The 12,614-nt window shown below is 45.3% G+C and overlaps 1 protein-coding gene across 1 annotated transcript in view; it reads right to left on the minus strand.

Moving 5' to 3' along the window:
- Positions 1–12,614, minus strand: part of ATP9A (ATPase phospholipid transporting 9A (putative)) — a 101,505-nt gene that overhangs the window by 87,944 nt on the left and 947 nt on the right. The gene's annotated exons all lie outside the window — the stretch shown is intronic.

The raw sequence follows: 12,614 nt of genomic DNA on the forward strand, positions 1-12,614 counted from the left end.
GGGTCTAGCCTCACCAGTTCTCCCCAGATTCTTTCAGTACACATGAAGAGGGTCATCTCTAACTCACCCTTTGTGCAAGGATTCATAGGAGAAAGTGGCTGAAGTTCATCATGCATTGTATCTTAGGCCTAGATTGACACTGCCACCTGTCACACCAATTAATTCCCAATCCCTAGTTATTATTTAGAGGTGGGCAACCTCAAGCCCAGGGGCGGTATACGGCTTTCCAAGCTTCTCCCTCTCTGGCCACTGGAACTCTCTGGCTCCACCCACCACTGGCATGTGGTGCTCAAGCACCTGTCCATGAGGCAATGTGGCCCTTGGTCTCAAAAACATTCCCTGCCCATTGTAATCTCTAGTTTAAAAGTTTGAGTTTATGGCAATCTGCCAACTGAATTACATACCCCTCAACTGTTCTGACATTCCATTTTGTGCAAAGTGCACAAGATCAAGGTCCTGAAAGATGGACGTCCAGGTTTTCCACTGGGACGTGTTGGAGGGTATGGAAATATCCTCTCCTTTGACAAGGCCTTCGTCTACCCAGGCAGCAGAAGGGTTTCTTTAACAATCCCCAACAAAATGAGCAAATGTAGCTGACAAGATCTGCCCTGGAGAATTACAGCCAAAAGCGTTCATAGATTTAGACACACTCAACAGTTATGAAATCAAGCTTTAATAATGCTTCATGGGAGGGGAAATTACACTTCTATAAATATGTTTAGGCTCGGCTGATTTTCTTTTCCTTTAGGCGATAATTTTCGTTGCTTACTTTTCTACAGTTTATTTTCGTGTGTTGAGTGAAAAATTAGTGGGGAACCAAATTTTCTCTTTAGCTGGTCATATAAATATTGTCTTAAAGGGGGGATTGATATTTTCTGGGTACAATCTATAGCAGGGGTCAGCAAACGTTTTCAGCAGAGGGTCGGTCCACTGTCCCTCAGACTTTGAGGGGGCCAGACTATATCTTGACAAAAACAAATGAACGAATTCCTATGCCTTACAAATAACCCAGAGATGCATTTTAAAGAAAAGCACACATTCTACTCCTGTAGAAACACCAGGCAGGCCCCACAAATAACCCAGAGATGCATTTTAAATACAGTGGTACCTCTGGATGCATTCCGGAGCCTCGTTCACATCCTGAAGCAAATGCAACCCTCGTCCGCGCATCCGCGGGTCACGATTCACCACTTCCACGCATGAGTGTGACATCATTTTGAGCGTCTGCGCATGTGTGAGCGGTGAAACCCAGAAGTAACACACTTTGCTACTTCTGGGTCACCGCAGAGCGCAACCCAAAAAGGCTTAACCTGAAGCGACTTCAACCCAAGGTATGACTGTAAAAGGACACATTCTACTCATGTAAAAACACGCTGATTCCTGGACCATCTGCGGGCTGGATTTAGAAGGCAATTGGGCCTAATCCGGCCCCTGGACCTTAGTTTGCCTACCCATGATCTATAGGGTGCTCACTTATATATCACCAAAAAACAGGAAGTGCATCACCACCGCATCCAATTCAGCCATGTCCACTGATTGGCCAGCTGCCTCTTTGATGACTACCCTTTGAACTTTGTTCTCAGAAAGCAGAGGAGGAACTGGCCAACTCACTCTCCCTTACAGAGCATGGCCTCTTCAACATCACTATCTGAACTTTCCCCAATTTCAGGGTCCTCCTCCTCTGAAGGATCCTGCTCTTGCCACACTGTCTCACTTTGCACCATGTGGCCCATGACGTGAACCATAAACCTAAAGACTCCCAGTATTCATTATTATTTTTTAAAAAATCAAGTTCCTAGCACTTGGGGAACCTGAGATGCGAGACAAAAGTACACGCATTCATCTCCTAATTTGTTTTATGAGAAACTAACCACTTTTCCATGCTTTTAGCCAATGAATGAAGTCATAGCAATGGTTGAAATGTAGGAATGCAGATCAAGCCTATTAAAGGCTAGAGTGAAATGCTCATTTTCTGAACTCTGGAGCAGGAACATCTCCAGTTTGTTTTTGAGCCTTTTCTGCTGGTCTTCCCTGGGGAAGTGATTGCTGCTGCTGCACAGATATCCAGGATTTTAGTTTAGCTGCAAATGGGAAGTTGTGTGTCAACTGAAAAATGAAAGGTAGCAACAAAGACAGGAGTTCACGATCATTCTAACCTGAGGCTTATTTCATACCAAAATAAAGTCTCTCTCCCTCCTGAGTCAGAAAACATTTTAAATGATACTATGCCAATACAGATAAAGTCCACAATTATTATACAAATATTGCAGGGGCAGGGCTGTGGTTGAGACAGTGGGTTTCATCAACCATGCAGTATTATTATACCCATTTTACTAGGAGAAAGAGTGAGTCAGAATGACGTATGACAACCCTGGGATGCAATTGTTATCCTGGTGTATTGGTGTGAGCTTGTTTGTTTTTAGGGCAATGCAGGGTGTGTGCAAAGTTGACTGTAGCAGCAATGCACTTAAGTGCTGAAGGGGGTGAAAGGAGCCAGGGAAAGAAAACGAGGATTTCAGCTGTGGGTGGAAAGAGAGTGCCTGGATGTCAGATCTATACATAAGAAGATGAATACCCATTGAGAAGCAATGCAGGGTTAGACCTGGAATACAAGCTTCTCACTGTATGACCACCACTCAGTCAACAGATGGACCAGAATTAATAGGCATGCTAACTATGTTTAGTTATTTATTTGGAGTACTTATGAAGAAACTCCTGCCAACGCCCATCTATGTAGCTCTTCAGTTAAACACTATATTGAGAAATTTCCTACAGACCATCTGAGCTCATTCAGCTAAATGAGTTCCTGACACATGCATCCAACCTCTCCATCAGCTTATCTTTTACAATCAAAGAGCATTATCTCTCCAGAATGGTGGCCGGCTGATCCTTCGTTCATTTTTAATCGTTCCAGCCTACCTTCGCTTTTAATTTGTTTTAAAAGCAAAAGGCCAAAATTACTCACCCATTTCCTGCTATAAAGCAATGTTTGATTTCAGCATAGTCATCATATTATTTCTCTCTCTCTCTCTCGTAATATTTTTTTATAATTCTTTATACCCTGCCCATCTGGATCGGTTTCCCCAGCCACTCTGGTAGGGTGTAATGGCTGTGCCGACACCCAAAGATCACTTAACTCATATTCAGATGGATAACCTTCATTACAGCAAAGCTGCAGAACATTCGTTCTGTTCTTGGCGGGAGAACTGAGGCATGACTTCACCAGAATTATTTTGGAAACTGAATATACAGTGGATCACATTCTGACTATCCTGAGTATGTCATGTTTAATCCAGCCAGGTTAGCTTCTTGCATTTAGCAAAGGGAAGTCCCACTGATCCAAATACAGTGGTACCTCAGGTTAAGAACTTAATTTGTTCCAGAGGTCTGTTCTTAACCTGAAACTGTTCTTAACCTGAGGCAGGTACTATTTCTGGGTTAGCGGAGTCTGTAACCTGAAGTGTCTTTAAGCTGAAGAATCTGTAACCCAAGGTAACACTGTATAAAGGTGCCTGCATTTTTGCTGGCTAGCATTTCGTGTGCTCCTAACTACAGCACAAACCACAAAGGCAGATAACTGCCACATCGACTAGAGACCCTTAAGTAGGGGTGGGGAACTCCTGGCGCATGAGACTGATGCAGCCTTCTGAGTGTCTCTATCCAGCCCTCTGGACTCTTCCCACAATTGGCTCTGTTCCACACCCTCTCCACGTTCTTTCGCCAGGGTGGAATGTGCCCTTTAATGATGCCAATGCCCCTAGCTTGCCTGGATAGAAGCAAGCAAGATTAGGTGGTGTGGTATACAGAAACCCCTGGCTTTTGCCTGGCTGGAATGTATCCTATTGAGCAAAGAGAAGAGTCATGTCTACTGCTCTTTCCCCTCCTGCCCCTGGCCCCACCCACCACAAGTGTGCACTAGAAGGTTGCCCACGAACGAAAGCATACCAAAGGTGGGGGGGGGGAGTCTCCTGCTTAAGATTGTATGACTGCAATGCAGGAAACTCCCTGTCCCTTTCCAGGGTTCCTCTGTCCAATAGAAAGTTAGAGAGAGACCGAGTTGAGAAATAAGACCAAGGGTACATATTGATATAGGAATGTATTAGATAAAATGTAAAGAAATATACAATAATAAGAGTACATTCATTTGTAAAAAAGGAACATACAGTACAACGGGATAGACAAAAAGTCCAAAGTGTTGGTACATATATGATTTTGGAATAGTTTTTTGTCCTTGTTTCTTTTCTTTAGGTATATAAACTTTGTATAGATGCCAAAAATTATATTATAATCAGCTTTGTGATGTAATATGATACTGTTTACCGATGTAACATAAGAACGTTGATAAATAAAACTCAAAAAAGAGTAAGTAAATATGATAGCTTTACTTTATCTTATTTGTTATTCCACCTTGCCTTGCTGGAGCCACTTGCTCCATAGTCTCCTGCTAGCAATGTTGCTGCCACATTCCAGGAGGGGCAAGCTATGGGGGAATTTGGGATGTTTGATGCTTGCCAAACAATGCTGATGACTGATGGTGCAAGCTGGGATCCTGAACCTCCTGCAAAAAATCTACAAAGAGCAAACTTGCTCAGTGAAGTTTGTTTTCTTTTGTTTTTTTTAAGCAACTGTTGATCTTTTTAGTTGATCAAAAAGTTTGCTTGTTAATGATACAATACGATATCTTTATTGTCATTGTCCCATACAGAACAATGAAATTGAAAAACTACATAAAACATTCAAAACCCCCTAAAAACACTGAAACCCCATTTTAAAATACAATATACTATAGAGACTCTTTACGCTGCGTTTAGAACCAGAATTGCATTTGCGTAGAAACTGTTTTTCAGGCAACTAGTCCTGGCCTTTATAACCCTATACCTTCTTCCAGAAGGCAGAAGCTGAAAGAGATCATTTCCGGGGTGCGTACTATCCTGTGCTATCTCTGCAGCTTTCTTATGGCACCCGACAGCATAGATTTGATCTAAGGTGGGAAGAGTGCACCCAATTATTCTCTCTGCAGTCTTTACAACCCTGGACCGCATTGTTTTTTTCCTGGCCGTGCAGCTCCCAAACCACACACAGAGACCATAAGTTAGTACACTCTCCACAGTGCAATGGATCTAGCCAATTGACCCACAGAACGATCCTATGAAAGTCTACTCAGAAGTCCTATTGTTTTCAGCAGTGTAAATACTCGGACTTCAGAAGCTGATCTGAAGCTCAACTAACCAACACACACACGCACAGACAAATCCTAAAGAGCAGAAATGTGAATGGTTAAAAAACAAAATGAAAACACCCTAAACTGGCAGCACAGCTCTGTGCTATCAACAGCTCTTGATGGTTATAGGAAAGAACAATTCTGTGACCCAATTGAAGCAAACCAATTCCCTAGTTGTGACTAGCAGCTCTGGAGCATGGGTTAGCTCAGGGCAATTGCTGCAAGCACTACTAACAAGGCAAACCATACAAGGATGTCAACAAAACTCCAGTGGAGACTGTGTAATTCTCTACAAAGAAAGCAAGATCAGCCAAGGAGTACTAATTGGCCTCTCTGCTCCACAGCCATGAGGCTGCTTTTATGTGTCAGCAGAACCGCCTTGAAACATTGCCATTTCCCTTTACCATTTTCATCATCTGGCATTTCACCATTATACCATTATTATGCAACTAGCAAAATACCCTTCATTACCACAGGGTGTTGGCCACCAGGGCTGGCCAAAGGAACAGAGGCTAATTTGGTTTGTAAAGCTGGCTAATTCACACTTCTGGAAACAATGTATGTGCATGAAAGCACGTCTGTCCCTCAAAACCTGTCCTTTTCCAAGTTTTGAGATGCAGTTTTCCAACCAAAGGACATTTACAAAAATGCATTAATAATAATAATAATAATAATAATAATAACAACAACAACAACAACACCCCACCTATCTGGTTGAGTTTCCACAGCCACTCTGGGCAGCTTACAGCATATATAAAAACATAGTAAAATATCAAGCATTTAAAACATCCCAGTACAGATGTTTTCTAAAAATTGTGTAGTTCTTTATCTCCATCTGAAGGGAGGGTGTTCCACAGGGAGGTAAAAAAAAATTCAAAATGATGCATTATGCTAGGAAATTGCATGCCAAAAATGTGTGCAGCAGGCAAAATTGCGCACACATATGTGTTCATTAGGAGAAATTTATAAATACAGTACATATGAATTTGTTTAATAAATAAAATAACAATAATAAGTAGTCTAATGGGCAAACCACAGTTATACGGGAGATCCATGGACAGCTCTCTCAATGTATATTTTCAGACCAAATGAGCTGTGATGTGTGTATATGTGGTTGTGGGGGAGCTATCTCCCCAACTTAAATTATGTACCAGTGACTCCCTTCGCCCCACACAACAAATCATAATTGTGGTTGTGAGAAGGTTTGGAAAAGGTTGATTCAAATCAGGCTAATAGTCTGGGGAGGAAATGTTTTTTTTTATCTCAATCTTTAAAAACTTAGGGACGTGGGTGGCGCTGTGAGTTAAACCACAGAGCCTAGGACTTGCCGATCAGAAGGTCGGCGGTTCGAATCCCCGCGATGGGGTGAGCTCCCGTTGCTCAGTCCCTTCTCCTGCCAACCTAGCAGTTCGAAAGCACGTCAAAGTGCAAGTAGATAAATAGGTACCGCTCTGGCGGGAAGGTAAATGGCGTTTCCATGCGCTGCTCTGGTTCACCAGAAGTGGCTCAGTCATGCTGGCCACATGACCCAGAAGCTGTACGCCGGCTGTATGCCAACGTGACCCCAGAGTTGGTCACGACTGGACCAAATGGTCAGGGGTCCCTTTACCTTTACTAAAAAAAATTGGTTTTCCAAATAAATTTTAAACAAATTAACAACTAAGTGGGGGAGAAAAGGTTAAACTCGTATCTCTATCATGGCAGCCTTGATCCAATTCACATGTTCTGGCTACTTTAGACAAACAAGCAAGCTCTGGAAGATCCAGTCACATGTCGCCTGGCCCTAACAAGAGACCTGTGTGTCTTGTGAACCCCACCAAGTCACACACAGCCCATCAGTCATGTATGTTAGGTCTTCTGCGTTCACTCTATGTCTGAGGCTGCAAAAGCAGAGGATTAACAAGTGGCAAGCAGAGAAGTTGGCTGGCTTTCACAGCCTCCGCCTGCAAATAAGGTGGTAGTCATTTTGAATCATCAATAGCCTCAAAACATTGCATTGTGCTATGTTTGGCATGGTAGGCCACAGGTTGTACAGGCCGGGCCCAATATATGCAGCTGCCTTATGCTTTGACAGACCATTGGGTCAGCTAGCCCACCTCCAAAGGTGTCACCTAGCCGTGGCTCTCAGGCAGTAGTCTTTTCTAGTCTGGTCGTTGGAAATCTTTTTACAGGGAGATATCCCACAGATTAATGTGCATGTAAAACATAACCTCTACCACTGAGCTCTGATTCCTCCCTTGGTGTGCCTCCCTAGAGTGTGAGAGGCAGTTCTGTCTAATTGTTTAGAACAGTGTACTAATGTACACTACTGGGAAAACCATAGCTTTAACTATACGGACCTTTGTTAGCAAGGTGATGTCTCTGCTTTTTAAGATGCTGTCTAGGTTTGTCATTGCTTTTCTCCCAAGAAGCAGGCGTCTTTTAATTTTGTGGCTGCTGTCACCATCTGCAGTGATCATGGAGCCCAAGAAAGTAAAATCTCTCACTGCCTCCGTTTCTTCCCCTTCTATTTGCCAGGAGGTGATGGGCCCAGTGGCCATGATCTTAGTCCCGTCCCCCCCCCCCCAGTAGTGATGTATGGAAGTGAGAGCTGGACCATCAAGAAGGCTAATCGCCAAAGAATTGATGCTTTTGAATTATGGTGCTGGAGGAAACTCTTGAGAATCCCAAGGACTGCAAGAAGATCAAACCTATCCATTCTGAAGGAAATCAGCCCTGAGTGCTCACTGGAAGGACAGATCCTGAAGATGAGGCTCCAATACTTTGGTCTCCTCATGAGAAGAGAAGACTCACTGGAAAAGACCCTGATGTTGGGAAAGATGGAGGGCACAAGGAGAAGGGGACGACAGAGGACGAAATGGTTGGACAGTGTTCTCGAAGCTACCAACATGAGTTTGACCAAACTGCGGGAGGCAGTGGAAGACAGGAGTGCCTGGAGTGCTCTGGTCCATGGGGTCATGAAGAGTCGGACAAGACTAAATAACTAAACAACAACAACAACTAATGTACACTGTGTACTAATGTAAACTAATGTACTAACTGTTCAGAACAGTGTTCTTCAGCTTTCAGTCCCTAGATGTTGTTGAGACTACAACACCCATACTCCCTGATGGCTGACAAAGACAGATATGGATGGTGGGAATTGTAGTCCAGCAACATGAAGCCCCAAGGCTAAAGAACACAGATTTAGAACACAGTGCATATACTGTAGGTGACTAAGACTGTAAGAACAGTCCTGCTTGATTAGACCAAATCTGGCCCAGCACCTATTTCTCACAATAGCCAACTGGATGCTTATGGGACCTAAGCACAGCAGCACTCTCCCCACTTGTGATTCGCAGCTTCTGGCATTCAGAGGGATACTGCCTCTGACACTGGGAAGCACCCAAACTTCGTTCTTGGAAGCTTTGTAGAACCTCATTAGGCTGCTGGCAGCCTGACTTGAAAACAGCTTGTAAAAGCCATAAAACGAATGTCGAAAGCATGGCAGCACACATTCTGCAATGGATGTGCAATTTCTAAATGAGAGACTGTGACCAAATGTTGGCTTTGAGATAAAGACTGACTACCAGTGCTTTCTTCTTCATTTACAGCCTTGCAAGCTACACCAAGCTAGAATCCATGCTGCCCCAGACTGCTAGAATGGGGAGACTCTCAAAGACTGCATTCTTATTGTAGGACTGGCAAGATGCATTTAGTCACTCACAAGTTGTACAGGCCTGTTGCACATTATGATGTATCCTACTGAACATATCTAGTAAGGTCAACAAACAAGGAACCAATTCTGAAACCAACCGACTAGTATCCTTTAATATTTCTTTAGGAAAAAGAACATGGATTGCATTCAGTGCCATAATGAGGGGGTTGTTCTGCCAGCACAACCGTTTCTGATTGCCCAATTTATTGGTGTGCCTGCAAACCTGGGAGTAAACTCCACTGAACTCAACTGCATGGTGCAAAACACAACTTATAAAACATAAAGCGTCTTCCACTAGCTGAAATGCAACCTTTAGCTTTTAATTAGAAATACAAGCATATCGTGCAATAAAGTATTACCATTTAAATCAGGCATCCCCAAACCCAGTCCTCCAGATGGGACTACAATTCCCATCATACCTGACCACTGGTCCTGTTAGCTAGGGATGAGGGGAGTTGTAGTCCCAAAACAGCTGGAGGGCTGAGTTTGGGGGTGCCTGATTTAAATTGACAGCAAATGAGGATCTGGGGCAGCGTGACGGGTTCTGCCACACTGAACACCAAGGCAAGGGGGCGCTGCAGAGAATTCCAAATATGACACAGTGGATTGAGCAGAACGGAAGGCATGGGGCTGGGGGCACCAGATTTTGGCCTTCCACAGGGTGCCCCTGTTGCTAGTGTAAAGTTGAAAGCCCATCAAAGAAAGGAGGGGATGTCCATTCTCTCTGTCATTTTCCTCATCCTCTGACTTCCTGAATGGCAATCTGTCACAAACACACTTGAAAGCCTCCTTATCACCTCATTCCCTCACTAGAGCAAGGAAGGTTTGTCAATTGCCCTGACACCCAAGCAAATGACATCATCACTCCTGTCCTGAAAAAAAAAAAACAGTCCCAGAGTGGCACCCCACTGCATGCAGGGCAGACCTTGGGGTCTCAAATTTCAGTGTGTGATGCCAAAATTTGGCACCACAGTCTCTCGCCTTCCATTCAACATCATAGTTGAGGCACCCCCTGCAGGGCCTCCGAGGCTCTTCGCCCAGTGCGACCCAATTACTTGCGCTCCCCAAAAGCCACCTCTGCTGCATTCTCTCCACTACATCATGGCCAATGACTATTTCGAGTAGGATTCCAGGTGCACACAGCCAGCAGGGAAGGGAGGAAGGTGGAGGAAAGGGCAAAGAAAGAACTGTTCAGCTTCATCTTTAAGCCAGTGTGGTGTAGTCGTTAAGAACACTGGACTTCTAATCTGGTGAACCGGGTTCGATTGCCCGCTCCTCCACCTGCAGCTGCTGGGTGACCTTGGGCTAGTCACACTTCTCTGAAGTCTCTCAGCCTAACTCACCTCACAAAGTGTTTGTTGTGGGGGAGGAAGGGAAAGGAGTTTGTTAGCTGCTTTGAGACTCCTTAGGTAAAGGTAAAGGGACCCCTGACCATTAGGTCCAGTCGCAGACGACTCTGGGGTTGCAGCGCTCATCTCGCTCTATAGGCCAAGGGAGCTGGTGTTTGTCCACAGACAGCTTCCGGGTCATGTGGTCAGCATGACTAAGCCACTTCTGGTGAGCCAGAGCAGTGCACGGAAACGTTGTTTACCTTCCCGCTGGAGCGGTACCTATTTATCTACTTGCACTTTGACATGCTTTCGAACTGCTAGGTTGGCAGGAGCTGGGACCGAACAACAGAAGCTCACCCCGTCATGGGGATTTGAACCGCCGACCTTATGATCAGCAAGTCCCAGGCTCTGTGGTTTAGACCACAGCGCCACCGGCGTCCTTTTGAGACTCCTTAGGGTAGTGATAAAGCGGGATATCAAATCCAAACTCTTCTTCTTCTTTACCTTCCTTGGTGACTTTAAAGGCACCAAGCAAATCTCATGGGCAGGGTTTCCCAAACTTGGGTCTCCAGTTGTTTTTGGACTACAATTCCCATCATTCCTGACCACTGGTCCCTGCTAGCTAGGGGTGGTGGGAGTTGCAGTCCAACCAGCTGGAGACCCAAGTTTCAGAAACACTGCTCTAGGGTCAAGCTTTACAGATGAGAGGACATGGCTTATCCACAGGCACAATCTCCTGCAGGTCACTTTTCAGAAATTAACCATTGCAGGGATTGTGGTATTCCTGAAAAATCCACTTTGGGTGATTTATTCAGATGTAACAGCTTTTCTATGATGAGCATGCCTGCTGAAATTATTCATTATTTATAAAGCACTCTTGATTCATGCTATAGATCAACAGCCATAATGTTTCTCTTTGTTTTAAATTGTTATAAGAAGAGGGTTTGGACGTGTCATCCAGCAGCTCCTAGAAGCCAGAAATATTGGCAAAGGAGGAGGGCCACTCCTGTGAGGATTCTGGTGGCCATTAGTCAGCTATCTGGTGGAATAACTTTGTGGCAGGATCAGCCCCACCCACTTGGACTGGACATTGCTCCCTCCTCTGCTCCCAGACGCAAGAGGTGAAATGGATTTGGCCTCCCAGATGCAGCATCGCTTTATTTACAGCAAATAGGTACGGGTCATAGGTGTAGCAGGGGCAGAGCCAATTGGTACTCCCACCTACATCTCACTGCCACCAGTGGCGTAGCGTGGGGGTGCAGGGGGGCCGGGCGCACCGGGCGCAACATCTGGGGGCGCGCGCTCTCTGCCCCCTGCTAAAATCCACAGGTTAGGGGGCGCAAATTACTTGCCTTGCCCCGGGTGCTGACAACCCACGCTACGCCACTGACTGCCACCCTGCTTCTGCACTGCCCGGATAAGCGACAGCAACAGTGCTGGTGCCAGGAGGCCAGGTATATGACGCCACCCTTGCCTGCCACTCCTCGCTGGGTCTAATCTCGGAAAAGGAGAGTTTTTTCTGATGAGAGGTTGCTCTCCAAGTCAGCCAGGACTTAAACAGGAGACAGAGCTGTATAATCATGCTATATGAATTATAAAATTAAGAAGTGGTACCTGAGCTGCTTTCCCCCTCCTCCCTCCCCAACTCTTTTTCCTCGCATGCCATGTCTTTTAGATCAATCTCTCATTTATTTTACTAAAGGGATTTACATACCTGCTCTTTCCCTAAGTAAAGGAGCGAGATACTCAAATAAAAAAAGAAGCAGTAGTTGTAAGGCTATGATCTAAAACCACTTTTCCCAACCTTGCGTGTGTGTCCCCCTAATGCTGTTGGACTACAATTCCCATCAGTCCCAGATGGCATAGCCCAATGTTCAGGGATGATGGGAGTTGTAGTGGAACCACATTGAGGCAACTCATTCCTTTACTTAGCAAAACAAGGGGGCACATAGATGCTTTTACAGTACAATACCAAAATAAAGGAATGAACGAACAGCCGATTGTAACACAGCGCATCCGCTAAGGAGATGTCCCTTTGCATCTCTCCACTAGTAGGGTTGCCATATTTCAAAAAGTAAAATTCCTGGCACCTGGGTGAGACAAGCAAAGGTAGGATAAAGAAGGGACTGCGGCTGCCCTGGCTCTCCTCTTGTCGTGGTTTCTATCCAGGCCTGTGCACAGAGCAAAAGAATGCCGGCAGGAGCAGCGCCCGCCCGCCTGGCTCTCTTTCCGCCTTCCTTCCCTCGACCAGGATCCGTGGGCTGGAATGGCAGCCTCCGCCTGGGCGTGCCACCTTGCAATGGCGTCAGGAGCAACCTGTCAGCTCCGGCTGCCTGGGCGAGACCCCCGCCAGCAAAACAGCCCC

The sequence above is a fragment of the Podarcis vaucheri genome, assembly GCF_965113315.1.
Source record: "Podarcis vaucheri genome assembly, chromosome: 6".
Lineage (NCBI taxonomy): Eukaryota > Metazoa > Chordata > Lepidosauria > Squamata > Lacertidae > Podarcis > Podarcis vaucheri.